Below are 23,342 nucleotides of genomic sequence, written 5' to 3' on the forward strand. Positions count from 1 at the left end.
AACCGCGGTAGTAGTGCCTATCTACAAGAGAGGAAAGAGAGATGACCCTACGAACTTCAGTCCCATTGCTCTCCTAAATGTGATAGGCAAAGTTTATGGATCATTGCTTCTTCACCACTTCCAAAGTTGGGCAAGTGGGGCACCTTGTAATGACCCGTTCCAATCCGGTTTTAAAAAGAATGTGGGGACCAACACTAACATCCTAACCTTGAGTATTCTAAAAAGTAAGTCTCTAGCTGGGGGACCCAGAACCTACATGGAATTTATCGACCTAAGCCAAGCATTCGACCAAGTTGAAAGAATAAGACTATGGGAGAAAATAAGGAATTGGAACTGTCCAGCGGCCATACTACACCCACTCATCGCACTTCATACGGACACTAGAATACAAGTTCGGCTTGACCACTTAGGGTCCCTATCCGAAGAGATTACGACAAACCACGGGGTCAAGCAAGGCTGCCCACTCGCCCCAGCGCTTTTCCTGAGTTTTATAGGCGACTACAAGGAAACAGAGTACAAGGTCAGAGCTTTTCCACCACAATTTAGAAATATAAAAATACCAAGAATCCTGTATGCTGATGATATTATCCTTGGTGATCAAACAGCTATAGGGCTACAGAGACAGCTTAACAACTTTGCTGAATATATCTCAGAAAACGGCCTGGAAATCAACAAGTCCAAAACCAAAATTCCATTCTTTGGAAAGGGGAGAGAGAAAAGCGACACCTTGCCTGGCACCTGGAAGGAGAAGGTATCGAGAAGGTCATCAAGTTTAAATACCTAGGGATTATGGTCGATAACTCTCAATATGAAAATGCTATGCAAAAATACCTGCTGACTATAATAAAGAGCCTAACCTCTCAGGCAAAAGCGATGGACAGGAAGTTTGGCTGCTTTTCTCTAACACCCATCGTGGACTTCTACAAAGCCAAGGTCGTCCCTTCACTTGTCTATGGTGCTGAAGCCATGCCAGGGATACCTAAGAAAACCTGGCTCAAACTAGAAAGCCACTACTGGAGGGAAGTTCCGAATTTACCCAGCTCCACGTCCATGGTCTTAATAAAACGAGAATTGAGCCAGCTCTCACTATTATCGATAGTGGAAAGAAACGGTTTATAGTGATAAATTCGAATTACATTATGTCGAAAGTCATAATGTCTAAAAAAAAAAAAGTCGAATTTCTTTTTTTGGTTGCTTTTTGTTCGAAATGGGGGGTTTCCCCCCCAACACCTCCTTTTTTGTAATTTTTGTTGTTTTGTTTTACCCCTTTTTTTACCTCCGGAACCCAAAAAAAACATGTAAATAAAGAATAAAAGCATTCGACTTTTTTTTTTCCACATTTTGTTTTCGACATTATGTCTTTCGACATAATGTTTTCGACTTATTCACTGCCTACTGAAAGAAACACCATGATGCTGTTTAGGAAGCTCCTGTTGGATAACTGCCCGAAGCTACTTGAAGCTATAAACAACGAGGCTGTGGGTGGCTGTTCTACGGCCCTAAACCAATGGTATGAAAAACAAGAAGCTAAATTGAAATTGATTCAGTGTTCCAAAAAAGAGCTAATTGAGAACCCTATGAAAATTCACAAAAAACTAAATGAACTTGATTGGGCTAGCACTTGTGATCAGGCTGCATCTTATAAACTGGTCTCGCACTTGCCGCCCATGAACCATGTTCTGCAACCATTTGTGGAAAAATATCCTAATCGGAAGATGAGGAGTACTTTCTTAAGAGCTCGCCTCAACCTGCTATACACCAACGAAATTCTGTCAAACTGATGCAGATTTTGTAAAGACCCTTCTGTAGTTGAAACAGCGAGACACCTCCTCCTATTATGCCCAGGAGTCGAAACCATCAGAAGACCGTATCTGAAGCCCGTTCTAGCCACAGCTCACATTTTCGATTAAGAGGTCTGGTGGTCAAGGCTCATTGGGGGTGGACGAACAACCTTGGTAACAGCCATAGCAAACATTCTGGACTCGATTCTATCAACAACAGACAAAGAAAAATAGTCAAACAGACTATTGATCTGATAACCAACGAAACACAAAATCTTTTAAAAACCTTAGGGTGCCGTGTGTATCTGTAGAATTGAGGTTTGGCGGGTGAATTTATATGGCTGACTAATAGCTTGCAACTTGAAATTTGTACCAAGGCTGTGGGTAAAGGATAGGTAAGGTAGGAGTCGTATAGTGCAGAGTTGGACAAGATAGCTTCTGACAATGGCTCTCAACTGGCGTTCGAGACTACCATCCAGTGTTGTTTCGAGGTTCCTTATCATGGCAGTTTGCACTTGGCTTGCTCCCAACTGGTCAGAACACAGAACTGAGGTGGGAGTTGCACTGCAAACCACGATTTCTGTTTTAATATGGTTTGGGTAGTCTTCATCCATTTGTCCACATGTGCAAGGCATGTTTTGGGTCTGGTGAGTTTGTTGAGAGGTTGGTCTTCAGTTTTTAAATTATGTGTGTGTCATCTGCGTAGATGAAGCAGCTGAGGTCAGACTAGGAGATGAGGTCCAGTAGGGGACATGTAGATGTTGAATAGAAGAGGCAACAGTTTGGATCCTTGGGGTACTCCATCAGTGGTGTGGTTGTAATTTGTAGGGGTCCATAATGGTGGTTTTTCGATTTTGTCAGTGAGGGCCATCTTTTGGCCACTCCTTTTATTTAAATGCCTCACAGCCTTTTTAGGAGAAACTTGTGGCTAACCATCTCAAAAACTGTCAAGATGTCCAGAAGAATTCGTGTGCTCTTGTAATTTTCATCTGCGTTGTTCTTCAGTGTGTCCCATATTGAACATAGGGATATTATGACAGCAAGGGGTTTCTTCTGCAAGACCCAACCTTCACTACGTATGAAGAAGTTGCTGACCTGAAGCCTTACTGGTTACGTTACAGTAGGCACGGCAGGAGCATGAAAAGGCCCTCTCGTGCAGCAAAGAACCGAGTCCAGATAGCTTTATAGTCCAGCCCTGGAAACTTGGTGTCAGGGTTAAAAGGGGTTCATCTGGGATCACTAAAAGATATGCGTTTACATCATGCTAGCTATATTGTGAGGTAGACACGAGCAAAGTAACACGGAAAGTGTAGCACATGGATTTGATTCTTAATAGCAGAATAACAGACTTGGGAAATCAATGTAACTGAGGTACCGACTAAAATAATGGTCTAAAGTAATTTTTGGGCTATTTTGAGAGTGGTGCATGTATGCATATACAGGCTATACATACAAGTAACCCTAGTCATTTTCGGAGATATGTCATATAACTCTAATCAAGATTGAATAATAATGTTTTTTTATGGAATAAACATGGTGGACTAAGCTAACTCAATTGCATGCTATTGACAGATAAGGAGCTTGGGATGGAACCCAATCTAAATCAAGCAGAGCACCAAAATCAGTCATTATACCTAAAGTCATTGGGTGAGTTAATATGTGGATAAGAACAGAACAAAGTTAATTATAATTAGATAAGGATTGGACTAACATGGCTTACAATGTTGTATCTCTTTCTTTCTCCATTTTTTATTTTGATCTTATTTATTTTTTCATGTATTTATTTATACATCTTTGTGTTCTGTTTTGTATATATGATGGATTCATAATTTGGTTGTATTCTCTGTTCCTGCTTTACCTACTTTTTCTCTTTCTTGTGCTCTGTACATTGTATGTATGCAAACATGATTTTTTTCTTCTCACCCATGCAAACCTCCCCGTTACCAATCCCTAATCTCTGTCTTTGAATTTGAATATTCTGCATATTATGCTTTATGTTGTTTTTTTGGGGGGGGGTTTACTGTGTTTGGGGGATGTTTTGACTACTTACAAATCAGATCGGATGCAAATGATGAATTAGACAATAAGGAGCCCAGTTTTGAGGAAGGCTTGATTAAGCCGAAACACGTGTCAGAAGATGGGGTTTTTTGATTTAGAGGGCGTTTTATGATCCAAATTTTGGTTGAATAAAACATACAGTCTTCGAAGAATAAATTGGCGCAGAGTCACAGAGTTATTTCTTCATCCAATGCATTTCTAACGGTATAGGCTTGATACCGACAACTCCGGGGAATTGCGACATCATGTGGAAAGTGTAACCTAGAGAACATATATAGCAAAAACAAGGGAGATTAAGGAGTCACCCACGAGACCAGCTGTAGACAGTGAAAGCCAATTTCATATTTTTCATACAGTTTGATTACAGTTTGGCAAACTTGGCTGACCATACATCCCGAATATTAACATGGCAACATATCTTAAGAATCGTGATGAAGAAACAAAGAATTTATTTACCAAAAAGGGAGATTTGACACATGCCTTTTCTAATCTAGGCAAGAGACAAGAGGATTTACGTACCAAATTCATACGATTGGAACGAATGTCGAAAAAGGAGATTGACAAATATTGGGAGAAGGTATCCTTGGAAAATGATGTCGCTAATGATCAAGTCCCACGTGGTCTACGCATCTTAATTTTTCCTAACTTTAATAGTGATGAAGATAAAGATTTAGCAGAAGCATGGGAAGCTAACATCAGTAATAGTTCAATGAAAATGTTGGATTTACTCATCGAACATTCTACACAAGAGCATAAAAGGGCAGTAGAAGGTATTGAATTGATCAAAAAGGAAATCTCAGAGATGAAGTCGAGTGAAGCATCAAAACAAAAAAATACAAAAAAATGTATGACATATTACAGATCTACCAAGATGAAGTTAAAATCTGCAAACTAAAGAAGAGTTATCGGGATGATCGAGACTATAAAGAAGATAGGGTTTATACATTTCAGGCGAAATATGACACATACATAAAACCATCTTCAAGGAATTCTACGCCGAACACATCTTCAGCGAGCTCTGATGTTGAGTCTGATCCCGACATCCAAGATGTCGTAAATTCTAAAACTACTACGGACAAAGGTTATTTGAACCAAATTAAACGATATAAGAAAGGAAACAGGGGAAATATGCAAAAAACGGTCTGTTTTCAACTACCAGGGGACAACACTACACCGAAAGTAGCACAAGGAGGAGAGGAAGGAGGGGGGGCAGGAAACAACGGGAGCCAAGAATCGATAACAGAAGGAAAAAGACACACTCGGGCCAGTTCGAAGGAAGCCAACAAAAACAAGTAGAAGAAGACTTAGTACTAAACCTATCGAATAGGAAAATTACAGAAGAAGAATGCCAATTACTCAACAAAGGTCTTTCCTTTGCACCAACTAGGAAATTGCAACCAATTGATATACACATTGACTTGTACAAGTTTATCAGAAAGATGAAATTAAAGAAGTTCTTTGCCACCCAAGCCCCGGGGCATTATGTACCGAAAGATAAATCTATTGAAAGGAGTGAACTTACAGTACAAGATATAGAAGGCACATATATCTTGAGATCCCTAACTGAAGACCAAGACTTTGAAATAAGGAATTTACTTTCAGAATTACGAGTACAACCAGGCAGCTTAATTACAACTGAACTTAAAAACAAATCTAAATTTGTTCCACAACTACGAACAGACAACATAATAGATACTTTCTATCAGGCGGTAACAAGAGAATTTTATCGAATTTCAAAATTTTGTAACAAAGACATAACAAACCTGAAGTACAGTAAGGATAATCTATCAGTTGGACAAAAAAGAGCGCTGAAGGCATTATCAATGGACACATCGATTGTCATCAAGGAGGCGGACAAAGGGGGAAATATTGTGATCATGAATGGGAAGATTACTTGCACATGGCGGAAAATCACTTGAGTACCCCGGGCTGTTACGCTAGTTTGAGCTTAACGGAAAAACAAGATATTCTTACACATATTAGAGAATCCATAGTAAAGTGGCATAGAAGTGGATTGATATCAGATGATGAAAAAATGTTCCTAACTATTAATGATCCAGTAACACCTACAATGTATTTCTTACCTAGAATACATAAGCACTTTGTTACTATACCGGAAGGACGGCCGATCCTCAGTGGAATCGGGTGGGTGACAGAGAATTTGTCTGAATACCTGGACTTTATACTCAAACCCAGGGCCACCTTGTTACGTTCCTATCTACAAGATTCTACCTCAGTGATAAGGCAATTACAAACATTTAAATGGCAGAATTCCTTCATCCTGGCGACCTTAGACGTTAAAGCCCTATACACCTCGATTCAACACAAATGGGCAACTTCAACAATTGACCACACTTTTAGAAACGATTCTGCTTCATTTTGTCTACAAATCCAAATGTTGAAAGAAATGCTACAACTGGCATTGGATTCCAGCATATTTATGTTTGACAACAAGACATACCAACAAAGGAAAGGGGTCGCCAGGGGAACCAAATTTGCACCTGCATTAGCCAATTTATTTATGGGTATGTTGGAAGACGAAGTTGTTTATCAAGACCCAGATTATGGTACGAGAATACAATTGTGGAAAAGATATATAGACAATATTCTACTGATTTGGGATGGACCAGAGGACGGATTCGCAGAGTTCACCAACAGGTTGAATCGGAATCACTTTGAGATTGAATTTGTAGGAGCCTGCAATACGAGGAAAATATATTTTCTAGACCTTACAATAAGTGTTAACAATTACCAACTTATAACACGGACATTCAGAAAACCAACAGAAGCGAATTCCATATTACATGCGACGAGTTGTCACAAGAAAATCACGATAATGAATTTACCATTAGGTGAATACGTGCAAGCCAGACGTAATTGTCGAGACCAAAACAGCTTTGAGCAAGAATGTAAATTATTGCAAACACGTTTCTTGAATAGAGGATACCCAGGATCAAGTGTCAAGAAGGCCTATGAAAAAATTAAAACCCTAAAACAAGAGGATACTTTGATCAAAAAGAACAAACTTTTGAATACCGAACCAGTAGAAGTAAGGTTTGTTACACAATATAATCAAGACCACAGGAGAATATATAAAGCTTTGAAGAAACATTGGTACCTACTTAAACTAGACGAGCAAATCAATAAATTTGTGGGGGAGAAACCAACAATGATATTTAAGAGAGCGAACACATTAAAATCTTTAATAAATCCATCATTATTGCCGGATATCAAAGAACCTGAGATCCGCACCTGGCTAACCAAAGAAGACACGGGATTCCGCAAATGTGGATATTGTACTATGTGTAAATTCGCAAGTGAAGCGACATCTGAATTTAAGGATCGAAATGGGAAATCTGTAAAAATTAAGCAAGCAATTAATTGCAGAACCAAGTATGTGGTGTACAGTATTTGCTGTGTCTGTACCAAAATTTATATTGGCAGTACTAAACGGGAATTAAGAATAAGAATTCGAGAGCATCTCAGTAAAATAGGGAGTCAAGATCCTACTTTACCACTGGCGGCCCATTGGCAGAACTCACATCAAATGGATGATAAGAAACTGATCAAATTTGTTGGGTTACAACAAGTTAGACTGTCAAAGAGAGGTGTGACAGACTAAGAGCCTTACGACAAGCAGAAGCCAGGCTCATTTGTTATTTTGATTACACGGCAACTGGCCTGAACCAGGACACTGAAATGGCATCGTTCTTATAAGTGTGGTTTATGAGATCACTCAATAATGTATGAATTCATTGACATATCTGTTGGCATGACTGAGAGGTTACGAAGAAATAATTGAGTGGTTAAATGGGGAATGTATACACTTAAACATATATGAATCAACTAAATAAGCCTGTATTCAGTTCCTAAATGGATGTATACCATAGTAAAGTGGTATCCAAATAAGGTTGAAAACAAAACTTTATTGACACAAATATTTTGTATAAAAAAGAGATAGTCCGAGATGGCACTCAACATAACCGAATACTATATCATTATTAATTAACAGAATCCTTAACCCGCGTAATCTTGAGATTTTTCTCAATTCCTGACATAGACTTCCTGTATAAAATAGACAGTCCAAGATGGCGCTCATGGCTTCAGTAACGATATTCGGTCACGTGTCACACACAGTTGAATATTATATTGTTATTTTTTAACAGAATACTTAACACGCGCATTCTCAAGACTTTTCAATTTGTTAATTTAATTTGGTAGAGTATTTTGCAAAACGAACAGCAGAATACATAGAGCATAGTGACGCTAATAAGGATACGAAGAGCACCGCGCCGTCATGGAAACCACTTCAAAAAGGATTTCCAAAATGGCGACGGCGTCCGTAGAAACACCAACGCGAGTAAAGTAGAGGCAGCAGGTAAGCGATGCAAGTCGATATGACTATGACATTTGTAATAACCGGAGGCTTGAATTACGAAGTCTCCTCGAATAATGGTTAAAATCGTAGAGATTCATTCGCATATTTTCATCAAGAAAAAAGATATGAGTTTACATCATGCTAGCTATATTGCGAGCTAGACACGAGCAAAGTAACACGGAAAGTGTAGCACATGGATTTGATTCTTAATAGCAGAATAACGAACTTGGGAAATCAATGTAACTGAGGTATCGACTCAAATAATGGTCTTAATTAATTTTTGGGCTATTATGAGAGTGGTGCATGTATGCATATACAGGCTTTACATACAAGTAACCCTAGTCATTTTCAGAGATATGTCATATAACTCTAATCAAGATTGAATAATAATGTTTTTTTATGGAATAAACACGGTGGACTAAGCTAACTCAATTGCATGCTATTGACAGATAAGGAGCTTGGGATGGAACCCAATCTAAATCAAGCAGAGCAACAAAATCAGTCATTATACCTAAAGTCATTGGGTGAGTTAATATGTGGATAAGAACAGAACAAAGTTAATTATAATTAGATAAGGATTGGACTAACATGGCTAACAATTTTCTTTCTCCATTTTTTATTTTGATCTTATTTATTTTTTCATGTATTTATTTATACATCTTTGTGTTCTGTTTTGTATAAATGATGGATTCATAATTTGGTTGTATTCTCTGTTGCTGCTTTACCTACTTTTTCTCTTTCTTGTGCTCTGTACATTGTATGTATGCAAACATGATTTTTTTCTTCTCACCCATGCAAACCTCCCCGTTACCAATCCCTAATCTCTGTCTTTGAATTTGAATATTCTGCATATTATGCTTTATGTTGTTTTTTTTGGGGGGGGTTTACTGTGTTTGGGGGGGATGTTTTGACTACTTACAAATCAGATCGGATGCAAATGATGAATTAGAGAATAAGGAGCCCAGTTTTGAGGAAGGCTTGATTAAGCCGAAACACGTGTCAGAAGAGGGCGTTTTTTGATTTAGAGGGTGTTTTATGATCCAAATTTTGGTTGAATAAAACATACAGTCTTCGAAGAATTAATTGGCGTAGAGTCACAGAGTTATTTCTTCATCCAAAATAATTGCTGGGGACTCCTGCTGCAGGGTGCCATTTCAAACAGCGCGGTATGGACTTTGCCGCATGATATTGCAAAGCTCTTCATCCTGCAGGACAGCAGGAATATACTTTTTCAGGGACCTATCTGGTGTGGTGCAGCTAGAGCTCCCATGTCTTCCCATGCATTGTGCGAGTGGTTCATTCAGTCCTATTTTTTCCTTAGGATTCTGGGATGGCACCCTCCCTTATACCATTAAAAATTAAGCACTAAGTGCTCACAATGCATTATCAAAAACAGTACTGGATGAGCTAATCAGGGCATGGCTTGGAAAACCTTGGGAGCTCTGTGCAGCTAGTACTATGGGGGCATGCTGCCGAGGGGCTGCTTTGAAACCTTGTTCTGTGGTGGAGCAGGGATTGCAATGAAATGCTGCTTCAAGTCACAATCTGGTGCCATGCATCTGCGATTGCAGGTACATGTTGCTCTAAAACCCATTTTGTGCTTTGCAGGCAGTGGTCTCCGAGTTGTGCTGCTCCGTGGTGTTCCGGACAAATACGCCCTTGACAATCATAATAGCACCCTCCCTTTAGCACACATCAAAAGACTCCTCGTCCAATGGAAGGCAGGTCAGCAGCAGATTTTCCGGAACCACTGCTACTCAACCTGCCCCTGCTCTTTGCAGCCCACGCCCTGTTGGACTCTCACTTTCCCACAACTTTGTTTTCTGATGCACCCAGGCGTTTAAATTACACATTTTCCTCTATGTCGCAGGTGCTCACAAGAGAGCACGCAAATCATGAAAAGACAGCTTAGCATGACATGCATTAGCTCTACCAGGAGCTATTCAGTGCCCCTCAAATGTTATCCCTGGCACATCAAGCACAGGCCCTCATGGTCGAGTACTATGAAAATGGTACTCGCGCCACCTAAAAAGTACTAAATAATGTGAGTGATCGGGTGGATTTTGCGAGGCCTGTGTATAACTTTGAACTTGTATTCATGTAGTTGCAGGTCCCAAAGCTCTATGTGGGGCAACATCTTGACTTGTGGATTGTCGTGAATGATGAGCAAAGCTTGATCAGGGATGCGGAAAGTTTTACCATTCAAGAACAGATGTTATTTTTCATTTGGCAAGTGTACCTTCTCAGGGTTGGTGATAAACATGTGTCAATGAACTGGTGCCTATCTAAGCTCCTCTGTCAGAATTGCTTGTCCCTGGATGATGGACATGTTTTGAAAATGTCTGTCTGTACTGCATGCACAAAACATTTGACCGGAAACATGTGCCCTCATGTGAGTGGTCCTGACCACAGCAGTAACACAGCTTCCTGTGTTCACCAGGCCAATGAGGCAAGTTCTTCAACCTACAAACCAAATCTGGAAGTCTGTGGGCATATCCTCATTGCTCCATTATCTCTGCCTGGATGTCAGCTATTCAGGAAGATCTAACAAAGGGGAAGGAAGGATAGCTCAGGGGCAACGAGTTTGTCTTAGAAGCAACATAGGTTCAAATCCCGATCCCGTGCTTTGAAGCCTCTCACTGTTAATAAGCGCGTTTTAAATGAACAATAAAATAAATAAAAGAGTATGTCATCAAGGGAGCATGGTTTTCACAGAGATTACCTCCTGATGGAATACTACGTCCGCCCAGTAATTACTTAAGACTTACAAACCTTGTCATTGCAATTTAAGTGGAAATTGCGAGATTTCAGTCTCAGGATGAATCAGTCTATGATTTTTGTTGTATTGTATTGGTTATTACAGCTTTTTATATTGACACCTTACTGTAGCTATGGGATGGAAGGTGGAATGTGGAGTGCCTAGAAGGCGTAGTGGAATGGTAAGGGTTCTGTAGAAGGCAGTTGGAGGATGACTGGCGAGTGATGTGCACCTATGGTGGGGCCTGTTACTATTATTGAATTATCTTAATAAAGACACTTTGAAAGACACACTTGTTGGAGGCGACTACTTCAGATGGTGACTAGGATGGGATTGGAAACTGCTTTGAGTCCGTAGAGATTCCTGTGCCAGTGAAGTCAGGCCCCACAGTGCTGCCGTCGGTACATTTCTTATCAGTTTTCCTGCTGGCAGTCCCCAGTAAGAGCGGGTTGGTGTCGATCAGTGCGCTGCCTCCGAAGGAGTTAGGGGGCTAAATATAGTGCATCGCCTTGCCAGCATTTTATAAATTGTACATGCACGTGTTGAGGGATAGAACTTTCTGTTTCCCCAGCTAAAGCTGACACACATTTGAGGAAAGGACCCTCAGACGTGAAATTACGTGCAGCCATCTTTGCTCCAGCAACATCCCAGGGCCTCCTGATGGAAGGAGATTATGAGGTGGCCCGCGTCTGGATACAATTGAAGTGATATAATTTACGACTATTAACCTGCACGCTGTCAGCAAGGGAATTATTGTATGCACTGATAAGCTGTCTGCAAAGTATAAGCACCTGCTTGCCCCATTAAGAGTAGTCCCTGGCAATGTTAGAAGTACTTATCTACAATTTGAGATTGTAGATGTGAGAATTGGGGGCTTGCATTGGATTCTGTTGCATTTAAGTGTGGCATTACATTTGCATTGCTTATTTTGTTGCATTTTTTTTTGTTTTTGCCACATTTATATTACTGCTGTACCTGTCATCCTGGCAAGTGGCAATTGTGCAGCAATGCAGGGCGTAACCATTCATCCACCATAACCATTTCTGGGGATGGCCGGAGATCCCTATATTCCGTGGAAGGAGTGAAAGTTGTTTTGGGGAATTATATGGATGCTATTGACAATGACAGTTTGATGGCAGTTAAGAGGAAAACATTACTTTTACACTCCCTGGGCCCTGAAGGGCACAGGATCTATAGAGAATGACTGCATCGAAGGGCGGTTGCAGGCGTAGATGAGTATTAACAAGTACGGAGAGCCCTTGTTGAATACTACCAGCCAAAGACCAATGTAGCTGTCAACAAATACTATTTCTACACAAGGAAACAAGATAGCAATGAAACAGTGGATGAGTATGTGAATGCTCTTAAGAAACTAGCAGTATTGTGTAACTTGGCAGAGGGGTAACACAAGAAGAATTAATTTGAGACCAGATAATTATCCACACAAACAGCAACATTGTTCAAGGGAGACTATGGATGTGTGGAGATCCTTCTCTGGATTAAACTATGGCGATTGCTAAGAAAGTCGAAGCACATGTTGATGTGCAGTGAAGCTATAAAGGAGCGAGAAAAGGACTTGGCGACCAAAGTAACTAAGGTGAATGCTGTGAAACCTAAGAAGAATTTTAAAGAAACAACATTGATCAGAAGTAAAGACTGGAAAAGCAAGGAAGCTATGAAAGTTATGGCGAGCAGCAGTGGAGAAGAAAGTGTAAGGAAGAGTTTTCTGGGGAAGTGTTTGCGATGTGGGAAGAAGTAACACTATGCCAATTCTCAATTTTGCCCTGCGTTGAACAAGAAGTGTTCAAATTGTGGCATGAAGGGCCATTCCAGTATTATATGCAGAAACAAGAAAGTCAATCAAAAGATAAGATGTGTACAAGAGGAAGACGATGGGGAGAGGAAGGAACAAGAAGTGGAAGTTGTTCCTATGGTGAGAAATGGTAATAAGAAGAAAGTCCCAAGAGTATGTTTTCAATTGATGGCATTGTATCTAAACTTATTGTAGATTCTGGTTCACCATATACTATAATTACAAAGGAAAAATGGGAAGAACTGTGTATAAAGGGATATGATCCTGTATTGAAAAGGCCCGATATAAGAAATCCAGGTGCATTTGAAGGTTTGATAATAAACATATTGGGTTATAGACTAGCCCTTACTGAATTAAAAGGCAGGTTATCTGAAGTCAAAGTTTATGTGGTGTCCAAGGGAACAAATGTTTTAGGTTGGGAAGACCAGGCGAAACTCCAGATTAAGCTCAATCCAGGTAGTAGGGAACCTTTCTCGATTGTAGTAGACAACATGGTGTGCAGTGATAACGAAACGAAAAATAACTAACACAAAAATAACTAATACAAATTTACGAATTTCGTGAACAACTAATGTAAATATTATGAATTTCGATATTATGAAATTTTGAATGAGTTATATTATGCTTTGTCTTTAAATAATCATATAATGAAAAATGTTGAAAAATTAAATAGAGTTGTAATTCTATGTTTGTACATTTGGTGTTGCTCGCGTATATGTGTTTTGCCATTGTGACATAAATGGAAGATGTTTTCTGCCATTTTCTTCTATTACACAGATCCGATCGAAGTTGCTGCTGGACTTTGCTGGATTTTTTTTTTTTTCCTGGATTATCGATTTTTTTCTTGATGGATTTTTTGGGCTTCTTTCCTGGATTATGGCTTTTGTTTTGATGGTTTGTTTTTGGCTTCTTTCATGGATTAAGACATTTTGGGATGGATTTTTGAGATCCAATCCTGGAATAAGTACATTTGGTGTACCTTTCTGGAATTTTAATGTTTTTTTTGGGATTGCAGTGGATTTTTTGTGGACATTTCTTGGCATTTGGATTTGTATTGATTAACTATTTACAATGGATTTGTCAAACCGTCAAAACGACATTGGTAAGTGATTTACATTTTCTTTTTCATGCCTTTTCTTGATGTATGCCATTCTTTTTATTTAGTTGGAAGTTGTGTTTTGGGCTTTTTATTGTGTTAGTACTTTGGGTTAAAAGCAATTAATTGATGTGCAGCATCTTCAGCATTAATTTCTTTTCATTATTTTGGATTCAATATTATTGCACCTTTACATCGGCATACTTGCTTTTCATTATTATTTCGTTATTTTTGCTCATTATTTATTACATTCGTTATTTTTGATTAGTTATAATTACATGTAATCAGACAACATGACTTTAGTATACAACAGTGAGAAGGGTGAGATTTTATATGTCAGAGGAAAGGAGAAGGAGTTGTGCCCCACTGTATTTAATGAACGCATTGGAAAATTGCAAGGATACAAACACAAAATACAGTTGAAAGAAGGAGTTCAACCAATGTTGCATACTGTAAGACACATACCTATAGCATTGAGAGAGGATGTTAAAACAGAATTATACAGATTGGAAAGTGAAGGGGTGATTGAGAAAGTGGATGCGTCCGAGTGTGTTTTTCCTATTGTGGTAGCGAGAAAACCCAATGGGAAAGTAAGGATATGCATGGATTTGAGCGAGTTAAAAAAAGCCATAATTATTGAGAAATACCCCCTACCTGTGATATCAGAAATGTTAAAGTTAATTGCTGGTGCAGACACTTTCTCCACGATTGATTTGTCAGCCGCATATCATCAGATACAATTGCACCAGGATTCCTGAAAATACACCACTTTTATCGCTCCATTTGGTATGTACAGGTATAATAGGATGCCGCTTGGATTAGCTTTGGCTGCCGCAATCTTTCAAAAGATCATGACACATTTGTTAGAGGGTATGCCTAGAGTATATGTTTTTCAAAATGATATATTAGTATGTGGACAGCGAACAAGAGAACATGATGAGAGATTAGTTAGAGTTTTGAAAACGTTGGATGAGAAAGGGTTGACTGTGGAACATAGTAAATGTAAGTTTGGTAGCCAAGAAGTAAACTATCTGAGACACACATTGTCAAGAGGGGGTTATAAACCAACATTTAAGGCGCTGGAGGCTATCAAAAAAGCACCCTATCCACACAATAAGGATGTGTTTCACTCCTTTTTGGGATTATCCGAGTATTATAACAAGTTTAAGGAGCACTTTGCTGAAATTACTCAACCTTTGAGGGTGCTTATGAAAAAGGATGTAAGATATATTTGGATGGAGGAGCATGAAAGGATTGTGGGTGAGATAAAAGAGTATATTGTAAAAGCACCGTTATTGGAGGGTTTTGTGCCTGGGAAGGAACAATTATTACTGGGGATGCCAGTGGTAAGGGCTTAGGTGCGGTGTTGGAGGAGACAGGGAGAAGATAATTATGTTTACATCAAGAGCAGTCAGTGACGCTGAAGCACTTTATTTAGTGATAGAGAGAGAGCTGTTAGAATGTTGTTGGGGTGTGGAACATTTCAAACAGTATGTATGGGCTGATAGGTTTACTATTAAAATTGATCATAAGCCACTTGTTGAAGTACTAACTGTGAAAGGCATGTCAAGGGTCACACCGAGAGGTATGAAGTTGATACCCCTAGAAGGAATGAAGCAGGAGATTATTAAATTAGCGCATGAGGGAAATCTGGGGGAGATAATTGTGATAAAAACCTGTTAATTATGATGTCACTGCTTACTCCGTTACCGGTTCCTGAAGGACCATGGACAGAATTGGCTATTGAAGTTTTGGTTCCATATGAAGGTCTATGAAGAGGCAATAGATTTGTATTAGTGCTGATTGACAGGTACAGTAAGTGGCTGGAAGTTGCTGTTGTGTTTGGTGTTACTTCGGGGAAAGTCATTGATTTGTTGGAGAAGATGTTTAGGAGGGAAGGTATTCCTAGTGTGATATTAAGTGACAATAGTCCACAAGTTAGGAGCAACAAGATGGGTGAATTTGTTATGAAGATGGGTTTTCAATGGACGTTTTCATCAGTGTACCACCCAGAGTCCAATGGGATGGTGGAGAGACAGAACAGAGTGATTGGGGCGTTTGTGCAGTTGGCTCTAGCTAATGGGTTAATTGAAAGGATAATCTCTGCGATTTGTTATGGAGCTTAAGTATGACACCAAACAGTACTACAGAAGGGTCACCGTTCAGGTTAATGAGAGCTTGTGAACCTAATAGTAAGCTATGTCCAGTTTGGTTAAATGAGACGTTGCGTGTACCAGTGGTAGATAAGAATGTTGTGGCTGATAAGATGCTGGAAGGTCAGAAGAAGTTTAAGGAATATCATGGAAAGGAGCACACGGGTAGAATTGTGTGGAAACACAAACAAATCCAGGTTGGTGATGTGGTTAAAGTATGAAAAGGTAGAATGGGTAGGAAAGGAGTTTCTAAATTGTCCAATCGCATGAAAGTAAATGAATGTTTTGAAAAAGCTGTCAGAGTAAAAGGGGGTGTGGTTTGGAATCACAACAAGGTATTTAAATTGTTGCCGACAGGGCGGAAAAGGTTGAACACTGATTCTGTGGGTATGGAAATTAAGAGAAGCCACAGAGTGCGTAGGTCACCTAACAGGTTTCAGGAGTTCATGATGTATAGATAATGGTTTTATATGGTTCTGCAAGATGTAGTTCTGCAAGATTCCTATGGTTTCCCACCCCTGTGAATTATATCATGTGACCATGAGTATATCATATGTATCTTATCTCGTATAGATGTTTGTTTTTGTTTCCTTTCCAGGTACATTAGAGACTGTTATATGAACTGTTCTTAAGAGTTGCTGTTAACCTGCAATCACAAGTGTGTGAAACACTCTATTGTTATGACATGTATGTTTTCTCCCTGTAAGGACTATCTATATGGTGTAATCGTTTTTTTTATTTCTTTGTTTTTGGTTTTGTTTTAGCTTTGTTGTGTTTTTGGGAAGGGGGATGTGTTGTATTCTATTGGTGATAACAGCTTTTTATATTGACACATTACTGTAGCTATGGGATGAAAGGTGGAATGTTGAGTGCCTAGAATGCGTAGTGGAATGGTAAGGGTTCTGTAGAAGGCAGCTGGAGGATGGCTGGCGAGTGGTGTGCATGCATGGTGGGGCCTGTTACTATTATTGAATTATCTTAATAAAGACACTTTGAAAGACACAACCTACTTGTTGGAGGTGATTACTTCAATTTTCCCTTTCTCTTGTTTCATTAAGAGTTAAACATAGAGATCATAGTCCACATAATTTTTAGGTGTTAAATAGTCAGCTTGACTGGTCTACAAAGCATGGCAAGTGTCTGTCATCATTGGGAAGCCAAAAACTATATCACAGGTTTCTGCCAGATGCAGAAGCTGTGGAGAGCGACCAGGAGGGAGGGTCTGCTGGAAAGATGAGGAGCAGACATTGACAGTAGCAGATCAAAAGTATATACACGTAAAAACTGCCATCAATCTGTGTCCACAAGCTGTAGAGGTAGAAATCAAAACACAATTTGTGACAGCAGCAAACTAGAACGAGTGAGGTCCGCAACCATGTGTAGACACAATCCAGCTAATCCTCCCTGTGCTGCAGCAGCCTATTGACAGGTCCGGGGGATGCTCCTGTTACAGCTGCCCCTCCTACCCTCTTGCCATCCACCCTCCCTCCATGTGCTCCCACTTGTCCTGAGATGTATCAATCGATAAATGACAAGTGACGCTGCACATCTGCTGCCTGTTCTGTAGCTACATTTGTTGATGAAAATTGCTCGCGACTCAACCACTGAGTGCTGTCCCTGTTTTTGAGAAAAGCATGCATTTCAGTTGCACTTGTGTACTTGTTCCGTGGCCGATTAGTAGCTTGCACTGTTGTTTCTCATTAGGTTCCTGCTTATTGTGCGAATAAAGGGCCCGATTCATGGAATTTTTTGCACTGTTGAAAAGTGACTTTGCACTGCAGAGACAAACCCAGATTCATGGGACCAGGGGAGTTGCTAGGTCTGGAAAAGACCCGGGGCTAAGCTGATGGCGGAACTGTTGGGACTGGGGGCTAGCTAGTCTTTTGGCTGTAGCTCCTGAGATTCTATCCGGGGCTACAACCAAAAGATCAGGGGCTATAGCCCCCTTAGCCCCCCCCTAGCAACGCCCCTGCATGGGACTGTGCAAAGTGCAATTTGTATTTTTGCAGTACAAAATGACTTTGCACTGCAGAAATACATTTTGCACAGTTCCATGAATCAGGCTTTAACGTCGGCAGTGCAAAGTCAATTTTCAGCAGTTCAAAGTCACTTTGAACCGTGAAAAAAAATTCCATGAATCGGACCCTAAGTGTGCACGAGTCCTGCTAATGTCGTACTTACGAGTGTGACAAGCTTGCGTTGTTGATACATGTGTCGTATTTGTATGTACTGTTTTGCAAGTGGCAAGCTTGTGGAGCTCTAAATTCACAAAACATAAAAGCAAAAACAAAAGACTTACTCTCTCACATACAAATGGGCCTTGATTTGGGAACAGCTACTCTATTAATACTCCACCCGCCCACTGCAGGCCTGGGATGGATCTGAGGAAGGGTGGATGGTAAGAGGGTAGGAGGGGCAGCTGTAACAGGAGCATCCCCCGGACCTGTCACCAGGCTGCTGGAGCACAGGGAGGATTAGCTGGATTGTGTCTACTCATGGTTGCGGAGCAACACCGAGGCCCAGCCCATGTCACACTCTGGAGAATGGGTCATATTTCCAGGAAAAACCCAGTCTGGGGTCATTGAGATAATTAGTAGCAGCTCTGCGCCTATTCGATATTGCTGCATAATGGGGAACTGGTGGGGTGAAACTGGAGAACCGTACTACTAAGCCAGTGAAATAGGACAGCAAGTTAAGCATTTGCCTCACATCCTGGATGGGACAACTCAGCCCAGCATCATCCTACTGAGGTGGATAAACTGATTACCACTAGAAATGGGGTACTAGTAAGACCTATTAATACAGCACCGAGATGTGGGAAGAATCCAACAAGAAGCTGCGTATAAAAGGATATTGTTCTTTTTATTATAACCATTGGAAGGGATTCTAAGTGTGCGTGCTGATTGGACACTGTGGGCTATACGAGCAATATAACCCACAGATACTCTAGCATATCAGCGGCAATGCAGAGTACACAAACCAATTCCCCACTAATGGCCTCAGGACCATGCATATGCTATTGAAGGACCTATATACACCCTTTATGTTTATTTATTTATTTGCATTCTTTTTATAGCGCTCACACAGCCCCGGGACCTCTAGGCACTGTTACAGGAATATGTCTTAGTTGCGTATTTATAACACTCTTAATACCAAGAGGTTTCTAAGCACGGACCCGGGGATCGAACCTGTGTTTTGCTTCTTGTCGGCTTGTTTCCAAGGCGAGCACGTTGCCGCTAAGCTATCCTCCCAGGAGTTAAAAAGCTCTCAGACCTTATTAAAGAAGACCCTGTGCTATGCTTGGGCCTTTGACTCAGTCTCAGGGGTCCATAATGCGGAATACGGCCCGTGCTGCGTGTCTATGAAGCTACATCAAAATTACATTTGGATGGGTGTGTGCGCATTGTAGCAACATAGAATGGCAGCCGGCAAATAGTACTGAATCAAATCAGAGGCTAAAATTGTCGTCAAACCATCCTGCAAGCATGTCTGATATCTAGCCAATAAATCGGTCAGTGGACACACTAAATTATCAATAAGTGCGTGACTGACTTACCCAACAGTTAGCCAATTAACATGTCACCTCGTCATCAGTTAGCAAGCTGTATGTGGAAACATTCCCCATGCCTTTTAGGAGATGCACTTTGCCATATTTTTTCTTCGCATTCTGGGATTTTTAGTTCTCTATTAAGTTAATAGTATTAACAACAAAACGACACCTTCTAGATTGCACAAAAAACAGCATTGGTTGAGCATGAACGACACGTGGCATGTATGGCGACAATCACATATGTGAACAGTTAGGGTGAATTTTCATACAGAACTTGCCCAGTGAATTCAATTCGCACTTATAGGTATGTGTTTGTGCTGCAGCAAGCTGCTGCCGGCACTGGCTCCACCCCAGCTTTGCCTACACATCACAGCTCTTTCTGGAAGGCCAAAGTATCGGAAAGAACGGGAAAGCCCTAGTCCGTCTCACGAGGCACTCGTCAGGTGATCGCCCGCGTGGGTGGGTCGGGAATCCTCTCCGGGGAGGGCGGCCTGGCAGCGCACGCGGCGGCGACATAATACCGTCCGCATTTAGCAGTGCCCTTGACTGTAAAAAGAAAGCCCAAGTAACTCATACCATAAATGTGCAGACACAAAGTCATCCGGGACCGCGCGCGCGTCATTTGATCCGCGCCACGAGCGCACACCCAACGCGCGCCCCGCCCCTCGAAGCTGCAGCGGCGGCGAGGGCATCCTCGCGGCTGCACTGAAATTTCAGATGCCGGCTCAAGGCCTCGGTTCGGCTTACTGGCGCTGCGCGTCAGCTGACGCTGGCCCGGGACTCGCCGTGTCTCGCGGGCCCTCTCGGCGGTGCACCTGCGTCACCTCGTGCAACTGAGCGCGCGCGAAGCGGGGCTAGCTGTGATGGCAGGGAGTTCCCAAGGACAGAGACCACTTAAAACCATTTAAAAGGGGTGGACAGAAAAGGTGTGAGAACAAGCCGAGAACGTGTCGCGGTGCGGGCGGGGTAGAATACGAGGAGGGGGTTAGGAGCACGCAAGGGTTCTAAGTTAAGGTGTGGGAGAACTCCCGAATTTTTTTCTCAACACCCTCCATAATTAAAAATGTACATTTCATGATATTCATGACAATTCTGACAGGACTATTCACAACCATTGTACCCAATGCAGGTGTAGCGCAGTGGGTAAGTCCTGGTGATCCGAGTTCGAATCCCGGTCTCTGGAACAAAAGCAGATCAGTTACCTTAATGGGCACAAGTAGTTTTCCCGGATCCGAGACCTGGGGAGACGTTTTTTGCTGGATCTCGGATCCGGGAAAGTCCGGCTTAATGACCAGAGCTGGCAACACCTATTAGCCTAAATTATATAGGGAGAAATGGCATATGAGGAGGGGGACACAGCTTGTAGATGTTGTTTGATTATTTGGTCACCCATTGACTGCCCATGGCCATGATAATCCCTATGGCCATTCCCACCCAGTGGCTACCCCTCACTGCCCAAAACACCTCCTAATGGCAACTCTTTGAGCTTGCTGTAATCAAGCCTTGCCGTCAAACGTTGCATTCAAAGTGCCTGCCCTTGTTTTTTCAAAGCAGTCTTCTGAGAGTTAATGACCTAATAAGAGTTGTGAACCTGCTACTGGTGTAATACAAATGTCTTAACCAAGTTGCCTTCAGCCACTCGATTTATAAGAACCCTGCTTGTCCTTCACTGATGTCCTGTTAAAAACACACATTGGCAAAGCCAACAATTTCCGCTTGTGAATAAGTATTGGGCATTTGCCAGGCACTGCTATTAGATGTCCAGCCATTGCACCATCTTGCACCTTCTACCATCAATGGATGGTTAATATCACTAAGCCTGTGCCTGGCAAGTGCCTTTCACATCACTACACAAAAGCCCAAACTGTTGGCATTGCCAATGATTGTTTAATAGAGGAGAGCAGTGAGTGTGTGACACACTTCCATGCGCTGCGCTTGCGGAGAGGTCCCAACTGTATTTTAAAAAGGGCAACACTGTGTGCAAAGCACAACGAAGTTTGCGCTAGGATAATAATTTGGCATAAGAATGAGGCACACAAATGGTTCTGGCAAATACGGGGTGAAAGGCAGAAATTGGTTGAGGCTGGATGAGGCGTAACACAACCTGATTGACAGCTAACACATCACATCTCTTCCATTAAAGAAAGAGAAACTTTGAATTACAAATAAATTTAACATTTTTATTTATTTATTTGTGCATTTATAAAGCGCTCTAAACCCAGGGGCATCAAGGCGCTAGTTGCAGAATTAGAACAACAGGTACAGGTTAAAATAAGAAGAAAGACACATGAGAGTAAATCAGAACAATGTCGTCCTTGAGAGAACATTACAATTAAAAGTTCATTGAAAACATTTTGTCAAGTCCATTATTGACCATTGCCTATTTTTCTGTTGCAGATGGCAACCAGTACCTTTTCCTTTTTATTCTTGTTTGATATGCAGAAGATTTATTTTTATAGTAGAAAGTGGGTTGTGCCCAAGTTTCTGCAACATCAGAACAATAGTGTATATGGATGTCACCATTCTGTTTTTTCTAAATATCCTGCAGATCTCCCGCAGTAGGTGGGCTACCCAAATTACCATAGAAATGTCACTATGGTAAATAGGGAAACGTCATGGCGGCACATAAGAAGGGTGCGCATTTACCACTCTGCGCAGGGGAGCTAAAGGCGCACACTTGCTTTTTTGTTTTTCAAAATGCCTGCAAGGTGAGTGCCTGTGCACAAATGGTGCATCAGTGTTCTAAACTGGTGCTCAATTTTTGTTAAAAATGAGCCCTGATCGAGGACAGGTACGAGTGCATGAACTCCGGTGGTGGCACTCTCAGCCTAAAGTGGTTCCCTGGCTTGTCCAAAAGTTTTAAAACACACTTTACCTTGTGTTTGGTATTCATTTTAGCTACCCTTTATACATGAAACCAAAGAGTTGGTACAACTATTACGCCACCTGGATGCTTGATGCAAATTGCCACCCATTTGCAGTGGCTGCTGGCGGCAGTGGAGGGATGAAAGTATTTGTCCATGATATGGCAGGGCGACCGAGCGTAGTGTGGGAGCCCACACCCAGCAAAGGGGATTTGGGGTGGTTCTCCCCCTGAGAATTTTTTTTCAATAATGGGTAATTTTGAATTTTAGAGCACTCATTTTAGTAAAATTGGGTAAAAAGCAAAACAGTCTGCAATTGGGTTTTGTAGAGTAACTCATGAAAAAAAATCCAATATATGCAAGTTACCAACGTGCACAGAATTTCTCCAACACATTTTCATGATGTCTTTTCCCACAATATGTGCTAGTATAAAACATTTTCACACTGGCTGTTCACATACATTTCTGTGCGGACTGCAACATTATACCCTATTATTCCTATATAAGAACAAACTCATGTTTTCTTTGTGCATAATGCCAGTAATTTATACTATAAGAATACAGATCCATGTTTGTTCTGCAAATATGTAGCAGTATCCCCATGTAAGTCCATACTCCAGTTGGCTTTGCCATTAAAAATGCATGCCAAAGTATGAAAACATGTCCAAACTGGCTCTACTAAAATGCCATTCGAGCTACATAATAATACTTATCATGCTTATCAAACATGCCCAATAAAAAATGTCATATCGCAATAAGAAATGGCTAGATTAAGTGCATAAAAGTGACAGTCTTGCTTCGTAATAACACTTATCATGCTTGCTTTACAACGATGCCCAATACAAATTGCAATACCACAATACAAAATGGCTGAACTGGCTGCATTGAAAT

Source organism: Ambystoma mexicanum, chromosome 3q, assembly GCF_040938575.1.
Source record: "Ambystoma mexicanum isolate Mex_15411 chromosome 3q, UKY_AmexF1_1, whole genome shotgun sequence".
In the NCBI taxonomy this organism is placed as follows: domain Eukaryota; kingdom Metazoa; phylum Chordata; class Amphibia; order Caudata; family Ambystomatidae; genus Ambystoma; species Ambystoma mexicanum.